This window comes from Salmo trutta, unplaced genomic scaffold (assembly GCF_901001165.1).
Source record: "Salmo trutta unplaced genomic scaffold, fSalTru1.1, whole genome shotgun sequence".
Classification (NCBI taxonomy): Eukaryota; Metazoa; Chordata; class Actinopteri; order Salmoniformes; family Salmonidae; genus Salmo; species Salmo trutta.
Window position 1 is genome coordinate 17,565,055 of NW_021822911.1, and position 22,351 is coordinate 17,587,405.

The following is a 22,351-nucleotide window of genomic DNA, read 5'->3' on the forward strand; positions in this document are numbered from 1 at the left end:
AAAATGGGGTCCTGGTTTAAAATAATTACAGGTTTAAAACAATTACAGGTACACCTTACTATCTTATACTATATCATAAATGGTCTTAACTAGTAAACACAGATTCTAGTTTTCATCCAGTTCACACAGATAGCTGACTCGGCCTCAGAGTCTACTGACTGGGCCCTGTTTACACCTCCACACAGGAAAACACACTAAGCCTACTGACTGGGCCCTGTTTACACCTCCAAACAGGAATACACACTCAGCGCCTCCTGACTGGGCCCTGTTTACACCTCCAAGGTGCCCCCCCCCCACACACACAGGAATACACACTCTGAGCCTGCACTTGCATGTTTTGCTCACCTCATTCTTTAAAAAAAAACTAGGTTTGAGTTGTGTTATCCACTCAGATTAAAGGTGGGTTCATCTGCTCTGTTCCCGAAGTGTGGTCTCCCTCAGATCCCAAGTTAGAGGGATCCCTCGTGCACCATTTACCCAGGTCGTCAGGAGTCAGGTCATTTACCCAGGTCATCAGGAGTCAGGTCAAGATTCACATCCCCATCGCCAAATGTGGTGGTTAATTTCTTTAATATCAATTGATGAGACAAACTTATCACAAAAGTCAGAGTTATTCTTAAACTAAATCTTTATTCACTTATAAGGGAGCAGGTCAATACAACGTACACATATAAAGTGAATCAATTGAGTGCTCTACGATAATGATGGCTGGTGGAACCACGGGACAAAAGTACAAAGGTCATTTACAGCCCTTTCAACCTACATGACGAACAACAGATGTATAGAACGGGTCACAAGGTTAAGATTTGTATGAAAGTTACTTATAATTCTCAGCAGAGAGTATCTGCTGTAAAAACAGTACTCTTTGTGTAGAGACCAGGGTCTGGCCCTGGGGTCATCTCTCCCTGGTACCATATAGAACAGAAACATTAACTCATGCTCTGGAATGCATTCTCTTTAGGTTTTATCACCCAAAAGACATTGTAAATCTCCTGTCAGTGTTTTCTCCCAGAGGCCCATCCTCAGTAGAACACAGACACAATAGTTCTAAGAACCCTCTATTATGTTGCATAAAACAACCATTTGATGCAATAAAAGTATAATAACATAATCTTGCAATTTTGCTCTCACAATGTCCACTGGAAGTTGACTAGTAACAACAACTGGGACATAAAAGACACCCACCATGAGACCCACTAAATCTGCCCAAGAAGAGACAAACAAAAGAAAAACCCACACCAAACTTAAAGACAGGAAGCAAACCAAAAAGGTGGAGCAACTAAAGGTGTTGACTCTCCACATCTATCAAGACAACTGGAGCACTGGGCCAGACACTCTTAAATAGAACCTGGACCAGCTCAGGTGAAACACCTTCCCACTAACGAGATGGACAAGCCAGCACAGGTGTAACACATACTGACTAACGAGGTGACACCAATCAGTGCGTCCTACGTGCTAACGAGCTAGACGTGCTAACAAGCTATACGTGCTAACGAGCTAGACGTGCTAAAGTCCAACCTCAAAACATAAATGGAAAAACCAAAGCCTCTAACACCTTCCCCCTTAAGACAACAAATATATCCTATATTTTTGTTGGACAAGTTTGCTCACCACCAACAGAAAACAACTTCCATTTCACATTTTAATCAACTACAATGCTTCACCTCCTACAATATAATCACTGGCTGTCAACAATTAAAAACAAGAAAAAAACACGTATTTCTAATATAATAATACTATACAATAGTATTATTTTTCTCCTTTTTCTTCTATAGAATCCTAAAACTCACTAGCTTCTAGAACTCTCGTCTTCCTAAAACTCACTAGCATCTAGAACTCTCGTCTCCTTGGAACGAGCCCAAACAAAACTCATCTCCAATACGGAAAAACGTGCAGTCAAAATAAATAAAGATTCATAGCAACGCACTAGCTAAATGGAAAACACAAATCTTATATCCATTTGGGGGGAAACCAGGTTGAATCTGCTCTTCAAACTAACACAACAAAACAAAAAACACATGGAAATGGAGATATCTTTTACCTCACTGGTTAGAGGACAACCTGCAGAAGACAGTCAGCTACATTTTGGAGCGATACATTTAAATGTAGGGGTCGCTAAACAAAGGAACACTTATTTGTCATAACTCATCGATATCATGCTAAAATCATTTGTGCGAGAGGAGGGAGATGAGGTTGCACGTCCTCTTAAAACTAACAGCTCAAAAATCACATGGAATCTGGGAATAATGTGTACATCCCTGGTTAGAGGACAATTTGTAGAAAACAGCTAGCTACATTGTGATTCAAGTGGGTCACCAACATGGTAAGTGTAACACAGCTCTTTTTTTGTGTTAGTCACTTTTAGTTAAATCTCATAAATAGTAACTCTTTCAATTCAGAGCCTGGATTTTTCCCCTGAGGCTAAATCAATAGAACAGGGTCAAACGCTTAGTTAAAACATTCTACATTGTGAAATACCTTAAAATACACCTACTACAATGTTAAAACATTGTGACATTATTTCATAGATGTCATGAAACAACTCCTTCATGTATTTTCTGATGTTTGATCAGAGATCTTTTATCAGAGAATCTCTTGTCACACTGATCACAGCTATAAGGTTTCTCTCCTGTGTGTGTCCTCTGGTGTATAGTAAGATGGCTAGACCTAATAAAACTCTTCCCACATTGATTACAGCTATAAGGTTTCTCTCCTGTGTGTGTCCTCTGGTGTATAGTAAGATGGCTAGATGTAATAAAACTCTTCCCACATTGATCACAGCTATAAGGTTTCTCTCCTGTGTGTGTTCTCTGGTGTAGAGTCAGAGAGCAAGATCGACCAAAACTCATCACACATTGAACACAGCTATAAGATTTCTCTCCTGTGTGTCTCCGCTGGTGTATAGTCAAAGAGCTAGATGCAGCAAAACTTTTCCCACATTGACCACAGTTATAAGGTTTCTCTCCTGTGTGTATTCTCTGGTGTAAAGTCAGATCTCCAGATTGACCAAAACTCTTCCCACATTGACCACAGCTATAAGGTTTCTCTCCTGTGTGTGTTCTCTGGTGTAGAGCCAGAGAGCCAGATGCAGCAAAACTCTTCCCACATTGACCACAGCTATAAGGTTTCTCACCTGTGTGTATTCTCTGGTGTAGAGTCAGAGAGCCAGATGCAGCAAAACTCTTCCCACATTGACCACAGCTATAAGGTTTCTCACCTGTGTGTCTTCTCTGGTGTAGAGTCAGAGAGCCAGATGTAGTAAAACTCTTCCCACATTGACCACAGCTATAAGGTTTCTCTCCTGTGTGTGTTCTTTGGTGTGATATCAGGCTGCCTGACCGAGTAAAACTCTTCCCACATTGATCACAGCTATAAGATTTCTCTCCTGTCTTGATTCTCTGATGAATTTTAATGCCTGATGAGGTGAATCTCTTCCCACAGTCAGCGCAGCAGTGAGTTCTCTTCCCTGTGGGTCTCTGCAGGTGTTTCTTGAGGTGTTCTGATCTGGACAGACTCTTCTCTGCCTCTTCAGCATCATGAGGTTGTTGAGGCTCCCCAGAGGACCCACGGTAGTCCCGTATCTCTCCTGTGTGAACAACAAAGTCAGACAGATGATTAAAGGCCCACAACAGCGGTAATCCACTGTAAAAGGTGATGCCAACAGCGGAGCCATGATGTTGTACAACAATTGACGTCTGTAATGAATGTTAAAAGTATTTGACATTTGCCTTAAAATGAGCAAGAATAGTCATATTTTGTCTTGTTTTCACATTAGTAGTAACATCGATGATTGTAGGCTAGAAATAAGTTATTCATGTTGTTGAAACTCTAAGCAGTGTGCCAGACGACTTTTGGTCTCCAATATAGGCCCCTTTCTGTGTTTGCTAAAATTGTGGCACGAGGGCAATTTCATTGCAGAAACTCCTCCCTGCTAATGAGGAAACCACTAGTTATGGATGTAGTATATCTGGTAATGAGGAAACCGATAGTTATGGATGTAGTATATCTGGTAATGAGGAAACCACTAGTTATGGATGTAGTATATCTGCCTGGAGCAAAAATGGTGAGCAAAGATTTTAGTTTTTCACAATGTATTCTGAATGTGAATGGGGGGAAACTCAGGGGAGTAACTTCCATTACCAGGTTGCTTATGAGTACATTTCACACTACTTTGGATTATAATTGTAAGGCTCGTTTGAATGTCCTGTTTAATATAATGTTTGCTACAGCATTAACCTCTCTAGGGTAGGGGGCAGTATTTTCACGGCCGGATAAAAAACGTACCCGATGTAAACTGGTTACTACTCTTTTCCAGAAACTAGAATATGCATATAATTATTTGATTTGGATAGAAAACACCCTAAAGTTTCTAAAACTGTTTGAATGGTGTCTGTGAGTATAACAGAACTCATATGGCAGGCCAAAACCTGAGAAGATTCCATACAGGAAGTGCCCTCTCTGACTATTTCTTGGCCTTCTATAGCCTCTTTATGGAAAATAGAGGGTCTCTGCTGTAACGTGACAATTTCTAAGGCTCCCATAGGCTCTCTGAAGGCGCCAGAAAGTGGAATGAGATCTCTGCTGTCTCTGGGCTAGGTACAGGAGCGCTGTTTGTGAGGGGTCAGGCTGGTGGCTCAGAGACAGGAGATGCGCGGCCCCGAGAAGTGGCCATGTTTTTCTTTCAGCCTTTGACCGAAAACAACGATGCCCGGTTGGAATATTATCGCTATTTTACAAGAAAAATAGCATAATAATTGATTTTAAACAGCGTTTGACATGCTTCGAAGTACGGTAATGGAATATTTCGAATTTTTTTGTCACGACATGCGTCCTCGCGTCACCGTTCGGATAGGGACCTGAACGCACTGACAAAACAGAGGATATTTGAACATAACTATGGATTATTTTGAACCAAAACAACATTTGGTGTTGTAGTAGAAGTCCTGGGAGTGCATTCTGACGAAGAACAGCAAAGGTAATCCAATTTTTCTACTAGTAAATCTGAGTTTGGTGAGTACCAAACAAAATAGCTAGCCTGTGATGGACGAGCTATCTACTCAGAATATTGCAAAATGTGCTTTTGCCGAAAAGCTATTTTAAAATCTGACACCGCGATTGCATTAAGGAGTTCTGTATCTATAATTCTTAAAATAATTGTTATGTATTTTGTGAACGTTTATCGTGAGTAATTTAGTAAATTCACCGGAAGTTTTCGGTATGTTTGCTAGTTCTGAACGTCTCATGCTAATGTAAAAAGCTGGTTTTTGATATAAATATGAACTTGATTGAACAAAACATGCATGTATTGTATAACATAATGTCCTAGGATTGTCATCTGATGAAGATCATCAGAGGTTAGTGCTGCATTTAGCTGTGGTTTTGGTTTTTGTGACATTATATGCTAGCTTGAAAAATGGGTGTCTGATTATTTCTGTCTGGGTACTCTGCTGACATAATCTAATGTTTTGCTTTCGTTGTAAAGCCTTTTTGAAATCGGACAGTGTGGTTAGATAAAGGAGAGTCTTGTCTTTAAAATGGTGTAAAATAGTCTAATATGTTTGAAAAATTGAAGTTTTCGGATTTTTGAGGAGTTTGTAATTCCCGCCACGCTCTATCATTGGATATTGGTGAGGCGTTGCACTAGCGGAACATCTAGATGTAAGAAGTTAACTGACTTACCTAGTTAAATAAAAGGTTACATTTGAAAAATGTAATAAAACATAGAGCTTTCAGAAAGTTCAGACCCCTTCCCCTTTTCCACATTTTGTTAAATTACAGCTTTATTCAAATGTTTAATGCCCATCCAAGAGACTGTCGACCAATCATGTTCACATTGTCATGCTGTGACACGCAGTTCCTAAAATACACGTTATAAACTAAGCTAATTGTCCCAAAATCCCTTTTATAAAGTCAGGGTACGAGTGAGAAACCGTCAAGGCACCAACTTTGAGAAGGTTCTAAAACAAAGGTTTCAAACCAATTCATTAATGTTATTGAATCATATAAATGTTATTGAATCTAGGTATTCTTCACCCTTATTAATGTAATTGAATCTAGGTATGTTTCACCTTTAACCTCACTAGGGTAGGGGGCAGCATTAGGAATTTTGGATGAAAAGCATGCCCAAAGTAAACTGCCTGCTACTCAGGCCCAGAAGCCCGAGTAGGATATGCATATAATTGGTAGATGTGGATAGAAAACAATCTACAGTTTCCAAAACTGTTAAAATAATGTCTGTGAGTATAACAGAACTGATATGGCAGGTGAAAACCTGAGGAAAATCCATCCAGGAAGTGCTATTATTTTGAAATGGCTGTTTTTCCATTGAAAGCCTATCCACCATACCAAGACTTATGACCCAGTTCACGATCCCTATGGCTTTCACAACATGTGGCCAGTCTTTAGGCAATGTTTCAGGCTTTTACTCTGAAAAATGAGGGAGAAACACCACTTTCAATGAGAGGACATGAGTCCTCATTCCAGACATGAGTCCTGCGCATGACCAGGAGCGTGCCTTTCTTGTTTTTCCTTTTCTATTGACGAAGCTATTGTCCGGTTGAAATATGATAGATTATTTATGACAAAAACAACCTGAGGATTTACGTTTGATATGTTTCTACGAACTTTTATGGTACTTTTTTGATTTTTCGTCTGCCTGTTGTGACTGTGCTTTGTTCCAATGGATTACTGAACAAAATGCACCAACAAAACAGAGGTTTTTTGAGATATAGAGGGACATTATCGAACAAAACGAACATTTATTGTGTGACATGGAGTCTTGGGAGTGTAACCATATGAAGCTCATCAAAGGTAAGTGATACATTTTATCGCTATTTCTGTGTTTTGTTACTCCTCTACTTGGCTGGTTACTGTTTGTAATGATTTGTCTGCTGGGCGCTGTTCTCAGATAATCGCATGGTTTGCTTTCGCCGTAAAGTCTTTTTGAAATCTGACACCGTGGTTGGATTCACAAGAAGTTCATCTTAAAACCAATGTATAACACTTGTATGTTTTCTGAATGAATTTTTATTTATATAATATTTCTGTTTTTGAATTTGGCGCTCTGCAATTTCACTGGATGTGGTAGAACGTTAGCGTCCCACTCCCCCTAGAGAGGTTAATGTTGTTGTATCTAGGTATGTTTCACCTTCAATGTAATGGCATGAAAAAATAAATGGCTGAATATTTTACAATGACTTACAGTTGAAGTGGGAAGTTTACATACACACTAGCCAAATACATTTAAACTCAGTTATTCACAATTCCTGACATTTACTCCTAGTAAAAATTCCCTGTCTTAGGTCAGGTAGGATCACCACTTTATTTTAAGAATGTGAAATGTCAGAATAATAGTAGAGAGAATTATTTATTTCAGCTTTTATTTCTTTCATCACATTCCCAGTGGGTCAGAAGTTTACATACACTCAATTAGCATTTGGTAGTATTGCCTTTAAATTGTTTAACTTGGGTCAAACGTTATGGGTAGCCTCCCACAAGAAGTTGGGTGAATTTTGGCCCATTCCTCCTGACAGAGGTGGTGTAACTGAGTCAGGTTTGTAGGCCTCCTTGCTCGCACACGCTTTTTCAGATCTGCCCACAAAGGTTCTATAGGATTGAGGTCAGGGCTTTGTGATGGCCACTCCAATACCTTGACATTGTTGTCCTTAAGCCATTTTGCCACAACTTGGAAGTATGCCAATTTGTAAGTCGCTCTGGATAAGAGCGTCTGCTAAATGACTTAAATGTAAATGTATGCTTGGGGTTATTGTCCATATGGAAGACTCACTTGCAACCAAGCTTTAACTTCCTGACCGATGTCTTGAGATGTAGCTTCAATATATCAACATACTTTTCCTTCCTCATGATGCCATCTATTTTGTGAAGTGCACCAGTCCCTAATGCAGCAAAGCACCACCACAACATGATGCTGCCACCCCCGTGCTTCACGGTTGGGATGGTGTTCTTCGGCTTGCAAGCTTCCCCCTTTTTCCTCCAAACATAACGATGGTTATTATGGCCAAACAATTCTATTTTTGTTTAATCAGACCAGATGACATTTTTCCAAAATGTACGATCTTTGTCCCCATGTGCAGTTGCAAACCGTAGTCTGCCTATTTTAATGGCAGTTTTGGAGCAGTGGCTTCTTCCTTGCTGAGCGGCCTTTCAGATATGTCGATATAGGACTCGTTTTACTGTGGATCTATATCCACAGTAAAAGTCCATACTTTTCTACCCGTTTCCTCCAGCATCTTCACAAGGTCCTTTGCTGTTGTTCTGGGATTGATTTGCTCTTTTCGCACCAAAGTACGTTCATCTCTAGGAGACAGAATGCGTCTCCTTCCTGAGCGGTATGACGGCTGCGTGGTCCCATGGTGTTTATACTTGCGTACTATTGTTTGTACAGATGAACGTGGTACCTTCAGGCGTTTGGAAATTGCTCCCAAGGATGAACCAGACTGAGGTCTTGGCTGATTTCCTTTGATATTCCAATGATGTCAAGCAAAGAGGCACCGAGTTTGAAGGTATGCCTTGAAACACATCCACAGGTACACCTCCAATTGACTCAAATTATGTCAATTAGCCAATCAGAAGCTTCTAAAGCCATGGCATAATTCTCTGGAATTCTCCAAGCTGTTTAAAGGCACAGTTAACTTAGTGTATGTAAACTTCAAACCCACTGGAATTGTGATACAGTGAATTATAAGTGAAATAATCTGTCTGTAAACAACTGTTGAAAAAATTACTTGTGTCATGCACAAAGTAGATGTCCTAACCGACTTGCAAAAATTATAGTTTGTTAACAAGAAAATGTATGGAGTGGTTGAAAAACGAGTTTTAATGACTCCAACATAAGTGTATGTAAAATTCCCCACTTCAACTGTATCAACAGCTGTAACAATTTGACCCCCACAGCAAATTTTAACTGGCAATTATAGAATATACTATATAGCCTTGAAATCAGGTTAAAACTATCATTTTGACCTCATGGGTGGCCAGTCCTTGTATTTATAGTGTAGTCAATTCAGGGGGTAGCCCTGAGCTGGACTCAAACCTGGGTCCAGCGACCGTCAAGCCAACACCTTATAACTGTTACACCAAGATGTCTGAACTTCTTGACGAGAGTGGTTACATTTCTCCAGCCCCCATCCCTCAGATGTTTACCAAACCAAGTCTCTGGACAGCCATTTTGTTTCGGTTTAAATCCTAGGTTGCCCCTTTAAACAAGCCACACAACAATCAATCAATCTGCAGTTCAAACAATAACAAAGCTGTAATTCCACCACTGTTTTGGTAATAAGATGATGGATGGGGCTGGAGAAATGTAACTACTCTCAAATTCATAGACAGACCTATGGATGCAAGAACTGACCATCCATGATATCAACATTATAGTTTTAACCATGTTGAGGCTATACAGTGTTCATTTACATTGTTTCTAAACATTGGAGTAAAAAAAGCTTATTTGGGGTTCTGATGGGGTACAACAGTTGAACTAAGCTCATGAGGCATGTGTTATATTCTTCAACAATCAATGGCTATAAATAAATCATATAAAAGTCCAAATATGGATGTAACAATTGCAGATTTCCGCTTTAACACCAAACATCAGTTCAACAACTGCAGAGTTTGTGCCCCTGTATTTAAGACAGTACTTACTAGTGTTAATCAGGGAACGGTTTCTCAAACCCATCTTATGGCTAAGTTCACCGTTAGAACCATTGGACGCCTTAAGATGCGTTTGGGAAACCGGGCCCAGATATCCAGTTTCCTCCTCTTCTTCCACCTCCTTTTTGGATGTAACAGTCATCTCCCCCTCCTCCTCTTTCACTCCATAAACTGCATCCTCCTCTTTCTCTTCCTCCTCATCTTTTACTGTAACATCCATTTTCAGATAATACCTCATAATGACATCACAATACCCCATAAAAGTGAGAGAAAAAAAGTTTAGAAATGCTTGCATACCAGTGGTTGTATCTCTGTAGGACATGCCAGTAGGCTACAGTAGGTTGTATCTCTCTAGGTCATGCCAGTAGGTTACAGTAGGTTGTATCTCTCTAGGTCATGCCAGTAGGCTACAGTAGGTTGTATCTCTCTAGGTCATGCCAGTAGGTTACAGTAGGTTGTAACTCTCTAGGTCATGCCAGGAGTCTACAGTAGGTTGTATTTCTCTAGGTCATGCCAGTAGGTTACAGTATGTTGTAACTCTCTAGGTCATGCCAGTAGGTTACAGTAGGTTGTAACTCTAGGTCATGCCAGTAGGCTACAGTAGGTTGTATCTCTCTAGGTCATGCCAGTAGGCAACAGTAGGTTGTAACTCTCTAGGTCATGCCAGTAGGTTGTATCTCTCTAGGTCATGCCAGTAGGCTACAGTAGGTTGTATCTCTCTAGATCATGCCAATAGGCTACAGTAGGTTGTGTCTCTAGGTCATGCCAGTAGGTTACAGTAGGTTGTAACTCTCTAGGTCATGCCAGTAGGCTACAGTAGGTTGTATCTCTCTAGGTCATGCCAGTAGGTTACAGTAGGTTGTAACTCTCTAGGTCATGCCAGGAGTCTACAGTAGGTTGTATTTCTCTAGGTCATGCCAGTAGGTTACAGTATGTTGTAACTCTCTAGGTCATGCCAGTAGGTTACAGTAGGTTGTAACTCTCTAGGTCATGCCAGTAGGTTACAGTAGGTTGTATCTCTCTAGGTCATGCCAGTAGGTTACAGTAGGTTGTATCTCTCTAGGTCATGCCAGTAGGCTACAGTAGGTTGTATCTCTCTAGGTCATGCCAGTAGGTTACAGTAGGTTGTATCTCTCTAGGTCATGCCAGTAGGCTACAGTAGGTTGTAACTCTCTAGGTCATGCCAGTAGGTTACAGTAGGTTGTATCTCTCTAGGTCATGCCAGTAGGTTACAGTAGGTTGTGTGGGAGAAAAGGGAAGGTGCTGAGGGAAGGAAAAGCAGAGATACATTAATGAAGGGAGGAGGAGATAAACACCTAACCTTAAGTAAAGATAATAAGGACAAATAAGTAGGAGTAAGCATGCGATGCATGCATTATTTTTATGTCTATGCAAGGGAAGTTTGGCCACCATTATGTTAGAAACAAGAGCAGATGTGGGCGTTATCCTCAGATATGATATCCATAGGTTTGAAAGATAATGGTGACAGAAGACATAAAGGGTTTTTCTTCATTTGCATAAAGGATGGACCTATGTATTGTATGTGTATAAAAGCAGAGCTGGGGCTTGAGAAAGACAGTTGTTCCGCGGACCAGCTCGGCTTTGTTACTTTGTATTAAAGTCTATATTGAATTTACAAGTTCTTGTAAAGAGTGTTACTTTTAAGACCATTTTCCACGACAGTTGTATCTCTCTAGGTCATGCCAGTAGGTTACAGTAGGTTGTATCTCTCTAGGTCATGCCAGTAGGTTACAGTAGGTTGTATCTCTCTAGGTCATGCCAGTAGGCTACAGTAGGTTGTAACTCTCTAGGCCATGCCAGTAGGCTACAGTAGGTTGTAACTCTAGGTCATGCCAGTAGATTACAGTAGGTTGTATCTCTCTAGGTCATGCCAGTAGGCTACAGTAGGTTGTAACTCTCTAGGTCATGCCAGTAGCCTACAGTAGGTTGTATCTCTCTAGGTCATGCCAGTAGGTTACAGTAGGTTGTAACTCTCTAGGTCATGCCAGTATGTTACAGTAGGTTGTAACTCTCTAGGTCATGCCAGTAGGTTACAGTAGGTTGTATCTCTCTAGGTCATGCCAGTAGGCTACAGTAGGTTGTATCTCTCTAGGTCATGCCAGTAGGTTAAAGTAGGTTGTATCTCTCTAGGTCATGCCAGTAGGTTACAGTAGGTTGTAACTCTCTAGGTCATGCCAGTAGGTTGTAACTCTCTAGGTCATGCCAGTAGATTACAGTAGGTTGTATCTCTCTAGGTCATGCCAGTAGGTTGTATCTCTCTAGGTCATGCCAGTAGGTTACAGAAGGTTGTATCTCTCTAGGTCATGCCAGTAGGTTAAAGTAGGTTGTATCTCTCTAGGTCATGCCAGTAGGTTACAGTAGGTTGTAACTCTCTAGGTCATGCCAGTAGGTTGTAACTCTCTAGGTCATGCCAGTAGATTACAGTAGGTTGTATCTCTCTAGGTCATGCCAGTAGGTTGTATCTCTCTAGGTCATGCAGGTAGGTTACAGTAGGTTGTAACTCTCTAGGTCATGCCAGTAGGTTACAGCAGGTTGTATCTCTCTAGGTCATGCCAGTAGGTTACAGTAGGTTGAAACTCTCTAGGTCATGCCAGTAGGCTACAGTAGGTTGTATCTCTCTAGGTCATGCCAGTAGGTTGTAACTCTCTAGGTCATGGCAGTAGGTTACAGTAGGTTGTAACTCTCTAGGTCATGCCAGTAGGCTACAGTAGGTTGTATCTCTCTAGGTCATGCCAGTAGATTACAGTAGGTTGTATCTCTCTAGGTCATGCCAGTAGGTTGTATCTCTCTAGGTCATGCAGGTAGGTTACAGTAGGTTGTAACTCTCTAGGTCATGCCAGTAGGTTACAGCAGGTTGTATCTCTCTAGGTCATGCCAGTAGGTTACAGTAGGTTGTAACTCTCTAGGTCATGCCAGTAGGCTACAGTAGGTTGTATCTCTCTAGGTCATGCCAGTAGGTTGTAACTCTCTAGGTCATGGCAGTAGGTTACAGTAGGTTGTAACTCTCTAGGTCATGCCAGTAGGCTACAGTAGGTTGTATCTCTCTAGGTCATGCCAGTAGGTTACAGTTGGTTGTATCCAAGTGGAAACAATTATCAACCCAATGTGGAAAGTGTTGAATTTGGTCAACAACAAAATGAATGGTTTATTTGCTACGTGAGGTTTAATTGATCCAACAGAAGTTTCGTAATGATTAAGTTGTTACGTGGACACGTGACATACCGACAACTTTGATAAAACACTATAGGAGTTGTCTCCAGATCGCTATGCATATTCATGCAAGTAGCTTAGCATCTCTCTCCATTGAATACAGGCGGTTGACGACAACAACCCTCATAGAATATAAACAATAGATTACAATAATAAGATGTATCCACCAATCCAAAGACAGGATAGGTGGGAGCGAGACAACCCACAGTGCAGCTTTGTGGACAAAGACTCCCCTTGTCAGGACGGAGAGACATCTTGTCAGTATATCCATAATCTTTGGTGTAGCCAACCCAACTCTCACATGGCTCTATTGGGGGTCACGGTGTGTAGTAAAACATCACTACATTAAAATCACTACATGCCGTGGCCCCCAGTCTGCGGTCAGCAGATAGACCCTTCTCAAATATATATGTTAAGTCACTTTTAGGAAACGGAACGGAGAAAACAAGGGGTAGCTTGTTCTCTACGTCGTCTGATTCTAGACATATCAGTCATCATCCCAGGACCCTCCGTTGAAGAGGTATTGACGAGCCAACTCCGAATATCCAAAGTTAAAAACTAATTGAAGGCGGTACTTACTGGTGTTAATCAGATCTCCTGTCTCCTCCTCTTCATCTTTCAATGTGACAGTAATCTCTCCTTCCTTCTTCACTCCAAAAACAGCATCATCCTCCTCTTCCTCTTGTTTAACTGAAACGTCTTTCTCTTCTTCTTTCACTGTAACAGCCTCATCCTCTACTTCTTGTTTTACTGTAACATCCTCCTCTTCCTTCTCCTCTTTCACGACAATGTTCAGTCCCAGAGCTTCTTTCTCCGTCCAGCAGACCTCCTCTTCTTTAACAGGAGGGGAGTAGTTTAGGGAGCTCATGTTCGGGGATGTTAGCTAGCTAGCTATCATTAGCGACTAGGCTAATGCTAACTTAACCAGCCAGCTACTATAGCTGACTAATAAAAAATAACGTAATATTAAATTAAATAGGTTAACAAGTAGATACGACAGAAGTGTGTCTAAAACACAGTAGCTAATATAGACCGAAAGCGTATAAATAGCTTGAATCTTTCGGCTATGTTGGCTAGCAAGCTACCGAGGTGGTTGACGAGCTGTTTATGAAGAACCGTCCACTAGATTATACGTCACGCTGCAGCATCGCCTGAAAGACGCACATCGCCGTCTGCTGACTGGAGGGAAACGCAGTTGAGGATCACATTTTATTTTCAGACAAAGATTATTTTACATGGATTTAATTAAATAATACTATTATATTGAGACATACAAAGACCTGAATGTGTTGGTTGATTAGTGAGAATAAAAATTTTTACTACAGCACCTTTAAGGCAGTTTCACTAAGTCAAACTAAATCTAAATAAGTAGCCAGCTACTGTAGGTCTATACTGCTCCTACATGGTGTAACAATACATCATGTAGATGTATATAATGAACAGACTAGGTCTATACTGCTCCTACATGGTGTAACAATACATCATGTAGATGTATATAATGAACAGACTAGGTCTATACTGCTCCTACATGGTGTAACAATACATCATGTAGATGTATATAATGAACAGACTAGGTCTATACTGCTCCTACATGGTGTAACAATACATCATGTAGATGTCTATAATGAACAGACTAGGTCTATACTGCTCCTACATGGTGTAACAATACATCATGTAGATGTATATAATGAACAGACTAGGTCTATACTGCTCCTACATGGTGTAACAATACATCATGTAGATGTATATAATGAACAGACTAGGTCTATAATGCTCCTACATGGTGTAACAATACATCATGTAGATGTATATAATGAACAGACTAGGTCTATAATGCTCCTACATGGTGTAACAATACATCATGTAGATGTATATAATGAACAGACTAGGTCTATACTGCTGCTACATGGTGTAACAATACATCATGTAGATGTATATAATGAACAGACTAGGTCTATACTGCTCCTACATGGTGTAACAATACATCATGTAGATGTATATAATGAACAGACTAGGTCTATACTGCTCCTACATGGTGTAACAATACATCATGTAGATGTCTATAATGAACAGACTAGGTCTATACTGCTCCTACATGGTGTAACAATACATCATGTAGATGTATATAATGAACAGACTAGGTCTATACTGCTCCTACATGGTGTAACAATACATCATGTAGATGTATATAATGAACAGACTAGGTCTATAATGCTCCTACATGGTGTAACAATACATCATGTAGATGTATATAATGAACAGACTAGGTCTATAATGCTCCTACATGGTGTAACAATACATCATGTAGATGTATATAATGAACAGACTAGGTCTATACTGCTGCTACATGGTGTAACAATACATCATGTAGATGTATATAATGAACAGACTAGGTCTATACTGCTCCTACATGGTGTAACAATACATCATGTAGATGTATATAATGAACAGACTAGGTCTATACTGCTCCTACATGGTGTAACAATACACCACTACCGTTCAAAAGTTTGGGGTCACTTAGAAATATCCTTGTTTTTGAAAGAAAAGCACATTATTTGTAAACAGTGTTTTTGCATGCAGCAATTCAACCATGAAGGCCTGATTCACGCAGACTCTGAACAGTTGATGTTGATATGTGTCTGTTACTTGAACTCTGTTAAGCATTTATTTGGGCTGCAATCTGAGGTGCAGTTAACTCTAAGGAACATATCTTCTGCAGCAGAGGTAACTCTGTTTCTTCCATTCCTGTGGCAATCCTCATGAGAGCCACCCATACCTTGTCACAACACAACTGATTGGCTCAAACGCATTAAGAAGGAAAGAAATTCCTCAAATTAACATTTCACTAGGCACACCTGTTAATTGAAATTAATTCCAGGTGACTACCTCATGAAGCTGTTTGAGAGAATGCCAAGAGTGTGCAAAGCTGTCATCAAGGCAAGGAGTGACTGCTTTGAAATATCTCAAATATAAAATATATTTTGATTTGTTTAACCCTTTTTTGGTTACTACATGATTCCATATGTGTTATTTCATAGTTTTGATGTCTTCAGTGTTATTCTACAATGTAGAAAATAGTCAAAATAAAGAAAAACCATTGAATGAGTAGATGTGTCCAAACTTTTGACTGGTACTGTATGTAAATGTGATATTTCAGTTGTTGTTTTTGTTACATTTGCAAACATTTCTAAAAAACAGTTTTTGCTTTGTCATTATGGGGTATTGTGTGTAGATGGATTAAATCAATGTTTTCCTCATAAATTTTAGAATAATGTAACAAAATGTGTAAAAAGTGAAGGGGTCTGAATACTTTCTGATGAACAGACTAGGTCTATACTGCTCCTACATGGTGTAACAATACATCATGTAGATTTATACCACCGTTAAAAAGTTTGGGGTCACTTAGAAATGTCCTTGTTTTTGAAAGAAAAGCACGTTTTTGTAGACAGTGTGCTGGCTTTCTTGTTCTTTAACAAAGCTTTTGTAAACAGTGTTTTTGCAATGCAGCAATTCAACCATGAAGGCCTGATTCATGAAGTCTCTGAACAGTTGATGTTGAGATGTGTCTGTTACTTGAACTCTATGAAGCATTTATTTGGACTGCAATCTGAGGTGCAGTTAACTCTAATGAACATATCTTCTGCAGCAGAGGTAACTCTGGGTCTTCCTTTCCGGTGGCAATCCTCATGAGAGCAACCCATACCTTGTCAGAACACAACTGATTGGCTCAAATGCATTAAGAAGGAAAGAAATTCCACAAATCAACACTTAACAAGGCACACCTGTTAATTGAAATGAATTCCAGGTGACTACCTCATGAAGCTGGTTGAGATAATGCCAAGAGTGTGCAAAGCTGTCATCAAGGCAAAGGGTGACTGCTTTGAAGAATCTCAATTATAAAATATATTTTGATTTGTTTAACACTTTTTTGGTTACTACGTGATTCCATATGTGTTATTTCATAGTTTTGATGTCTTCACTATTATTCTACAATGTACAGAATAGTAAAAATAAAGGAAAAACCCTTGAATGAGGAGGTGTGTCCAAAAGTTTGACTGGTACTGTATGTAAATGTGATATTTCAGTTGTTGTTTTTGTTACATTTGAAACATTTATAAAAAACTGTTTTTATCACTATGGGGTAATGTGATGTCACTATGGGGTATTGTGTGTAGATTGAAGGGAAAATATTGATTTAATCCATTTTAGAATAACGTAACAAAATGTGGAAAAAGTGAAGGGTTCTCAATACTTTCTGACTGCACTGTATATATAGGGGCAGTACTTAGTGACATCACTTCCTGAAACAGGAGGTGCAAATATATAACATAGGTTCACAATATGAACATTCAATGTATCAAAATATATGACCAAGCTGGAAGTGTAAACGCCAGCCCAGCCACAATCCTAGAGGTTCACTGATGATCAACCTCCTCCTTCACATCTGACTCCTGATGATCAACCTCCTCCTTCACATCTGACTCCTGATGATCATCCTCCTCCTTCACATCTGACTCCTGATGATCAACCTCCTCCTTCACATCTGACTCCTGATGATCAACCTCCTCCTTCACATCTGACTCCTGATGATCAACCTCCTCCTTCACATCTGACTCCTGATGATCAACCTCCTCCTTCACATCTGACTCCTGATGATCAACCTCCTCCTTCACATCTGACTCCTGATGATCAACCTCCTCCTTCACATCTGACTCCTGATGATCAACCTCCTCCTTCACATCTGACTCCTGATGATCAACCTCCTCCTTCACATCTGACTCCTGATGATCAACCTCCTCCTTCACATCTGACTCCTGATGATCAACCTCCTCCTTCACATCTGACTCCTGATGATCAACCTCCTCCTTCACATTTGACTTCTGATGATCAACCTCCTCCTTCACATCTGACTTCTGATGATCAACCTCCTCCTTCACATCTGACTCCTGATGATCAACCTCCTCCTTCACATCTGACTCCTGATGATCAACCTCTTCCTTCACATCTGACTCCTGATGATTAACCTCCTCCTTCACATCTGACTCCTGATGATCAACCTCCTCCTTCACATCTGACTCCAGTGATCAATCCAGAGCGTCTTCTTTTTTGGAGAATCCCGATGGACGACGTCATCGAATAAGCCGTCATCACGACCACCACCCACAAGTTAATTGTCATTCAGGTTATCAATGGAAAGAGCATTAGCAATGTGTCCTGTCTGGTAACTTGTCTCGTTCAATGGATTTACATTGGCAGGTGCACAGGGTGAAACCCCATGAAACAACTTTTGGAAGTCTTTAACTGTATCAAAGTCTGTTGCCTGTGATGTTGGGACAAATGACAGTCCCTTATTATACAAGAGACAAAATCCCCTAATTCTACAGCACAACAGCAGAATCATGTCTTAAAGTGTAAAACTAACAATGACTCAATAAGCCTTCTGGGAATGTTATAACGTCCAAAAGTTATGGGCGGAGTTAGAAAGTTGGCTGTCAGAAGTACAATATTACTGTTAACGCAATAGAAAGGTCAAATGCTTTATTATCTAAAAATGTAAAGTTCTGGGCGACGGAGAGAAATAAAATGGTGCAGTTTGAGGCCATGTGGTGGAGAGTGATGCAGGAGCTGGAGATGGGGGTGTGTCAGTGTTGAGATGCGGGCACTGAAGATGTGTGCTAGTGGGTCTGGGAAGGTGTGATGTAGTTAATGTTAATATGATGTCGTTTGTGTGTGTATGTTTTGTATTGTTTATAAAATATAAAATAAAATATTTTTTAAGTCCCAATGCAAAGTTACACCTCACTGTTCTATTTTTAGAGTTATTACATAAATCCAATTAGAATTACAAAGAATGCTAAAGTCAGGTGTGAGGTAATATGGAGGACCAGCCTATTCCCTATGATGTAAACTACAACAGAAATAACTTCAAGTGTATAACTTCATATTAAACCAATCGTTTGCACTCATGGGTTCCCACTAGATAACACAACCACAAAGTATATGAAACGCATGAGGTGTGGCTAATGTTGACAAGCTGGAGCTAGCTACCGAGCTAGCATACAAACTCTGTAGCACAGAGTAGATCCTCCATATGACGTAGAGAAATAGTGCATTGTGGGTAGTTTAGAGGATATCCATAAATAAGTTAAGAAATATGTAATAACACAAAAATATAACTGTACTTATAGGAAACCAGATCGTGACTACAGCTCAGTTACTAAGTCTTTAACCACACTGTGTTGTTACACTGGTGAGTAAAAACTCATGCTTCCTACCCTTTAACTTGTTGTCTGAAAATAAATGTACATTTTACTGAACTGCGTCCAGTCAGCAGATGGACTAGATGCCTCTTAGGTCGCCCATTGTGACTCCATCAAGAATTCAGCAGAGCAAGTTTGTATGAAGGTCTGGTTATTAAATGGGTACATAGTTCAATAGTAATATCCTCTAAAGCGCCCTGGTGACAAACTTTACTGCCCTGTTTCCAGTTGTCCACATGGCTGGGAGAACCTATTCAAGTAATTAAGTAAGTAAATAGATTTTGAAAATGTAAAAAACAACAATGTATTATTAGCTAACTAGCTACAGTGCAGGCTAACTCAGATGAGCTGCTAAATGAGCTATCTATCTAACCAACTTCACATTCTGTATAGATAGATAGCTAGATAGAATTAAATATCACATTCTGTATAGATATAATTAAATATCACCAGCTACCTAACTACATTTTAGCTAGCTATCTTGATGTATTTACAGTGCCTTGCGAAAGTATTCGGCCCCCTTGAACTTTTCGACCTTTTGCCACATTTCAGGCTTCAAACATAAAGATATAAAACTGTAATTTTTTGTGAAGAATCAACAACAAGTGGGACACAATTATGAAGTGGAACGAAATTTATTGGATATTTCAAACTTTTTTAACAAATAAAAAAACTGAAAAATTGGCCGTGCAAAATTATTCAGCCCCTTTACTTTCAGTGCAGCAAACTCTCTCCAGAAGTTCAGTGAGGATCTCTGAATGATCCAATGTTGACCTAAATGACTAATGATGATAAATAGAATCCACCTGTGTGTAATCAAGTCTCTGTATAAATGCACCTGCTCTGTGATAGTCTCAGAGGTCCGTTTAAAGCGCAGAGAGCATCATGAAGAACAAGGAACACACCAGGCAGGTCCGAGATACTGTTGTGGAGAAGTTTAAAGCCGGATTTGGATACAAAAAGATTTCCCAAGCTTTAAACATCCCAAGGAGCACTGTGCAAGCGATAATATTGAAATGGAAGGAGTATCAGACCACTGCAAATCTACGAAGACCCGGCCGTCCCTCTAAACTTTCAGCTCATACAAGGAGAAGACTGATCAGAGATGCAGCCAAGAGGCCCATGATCACTCTGGATGAACTGCAGAGATCTACAGCTGAGGTGGGAGACTCTGTCCATAGGACAACAATCAGTCGTATACTGCACAAATCTGGCCTTTATGGAAGAGTGGCAAGAAGAAAGCCATTTCTTAAAGATATCCATAAAAGGTGTCGTTTAAAGTTTGCCACTAGCCACCTGGGAGACACACCAAACATGTGGAAGAAGGTGCTCTGGTCAGATGAAACCAAAATCGAACTTTTTGGCAACAATGCAAAACGTTATGTTTGGCGTAAAAGCAACACAGCTCATCACCCTGAACACACCATCCCCACTGTCAAACATGGTGGTGGCAGCACCATGGTTCGGGCCTGCTTTTCTTCAGCAGGGGCAAGGAAGATGGTTAAAATTGACGGGAAGATGAATGGAGCCAAATACAGGACCATTCTGGAAGAACACCTGATAGAGTCTGCAAAAGACCTGAGACTGGGACGGAGATTTGTCTTCCAACAAGACAATGATCCAAAACATAAAGCAAAATCTACAATGGAATGGTTCACAAATAAACATATCCAGGTGTTAGAATGGCCAAGTCAAAGTCCAGACCTGAATCCAATCGAGAATCTGTGGAAAGAACTGAAAACTGCTGTTCACAAACGCTCTCCATCCAACCTCACTGAGCTCGAGCTGTTTTGCAAGGAGGAATGGGCAAAAATTTCAGTCTCTCGATGTGCAAAACTGATAGACATACCCCAAGCGACTTACAGCTGTAATCGCAGCAAAAGGTGGCGCTACAAAGTATTAACTTAAGGGGGCTGAATAATTTTGCACGCCCAATTTTTCAGTTTTTTATTTGTAAAAAAGTTTGAAATATCCAATACATTTCATTCCACTTCATGATTGTGTCCCACTTGTTGTTGATTCTTCACAAAAAATTACACTTTTATATCTTTATGTTTGAAGCCTGAAATGTGGCAAAAGGTCAAAAAGTTCAAGGGGGTTCGAATACTTTCGCAAGGCACTGTATCACTGTAAAAAACAAACTCCACATGCATTTGTAGGTAGCTAGCTAACAGCCATGGAGGAGGGTGAAAGGATAGCAGCCCCAACTGTCAGTGAGAGAGGAGGCTATTCTGGATAGGGTAGGTACTTTTGTGTAGTTCCTGTCCCTAGAAGTGAGGACAGAGATAATAGTAACATAATATTCAGTGTGGTGTAATTTGACTATAATGAAGTCTGTTTCTTGTGAGGTTTTCTGTCCTCAGATAAAGAGCTCTATGAAAGCCAGTCTACATACGAAGAGGTCCCAATGAAGAGCAGTGGTTCTCAGTGCTGGGGACTCAAAGAGGGGCAAATTTTTGTTTTTGCCTTCACACTGCACAGCTGATTCAAATTATTCAAACTCATTATCAAGCTTCAAGTGGTATTTATGTATTCATTTGTGATGCCATGCTTGATATGATCCTGTTATTGTCACATGCTACACATGTACATATGTGTGCCCATGCATCTAACAATCCAATGTTATCATGATTTGTTATCAGGGATATTATACTTTAATAATCCACAATGACCTGGTGATGTAACAGTCTAATAATTACATTGTCTTCCATATTTCTACAGATACCTTGTAACTGGAGATTCCTTCAAAACGATTGCCTACAGTTACCGTGTAGGGCACTGCAAGGTTGGGTGACCAGGGTCATCTGGGACTGCCTCCTGGAGGAATTCAGGTGTGTGAAGGCTACCTGTGTCCTGCGTAACTTCATGAGGATGGACACGAGGACCCTAGACTACACTATGCACAACCAAAGGCTCTTTTAAGAGCCATTCACATTGCAATAAGAGTATTCTTCTATTTACTGAGCTATGTCAACTGCAGCTAATCAATTCACAGTTTCTCTCCCTTTGATTTCTACTTCTCAGGTGAGGGTGCTGTTTAGGTAAAGGTGTGATGTCTGTGCAAAAACAAAACAGGCTATTTTAAATCACCCATATTGAAAAAATGTAGAACAATTAGACACCCTATAACCCACACCTCCACACTCATGTATCAATCTGATTGATGGATTGTGTTGTGCAGTAAGCAGGTTCAG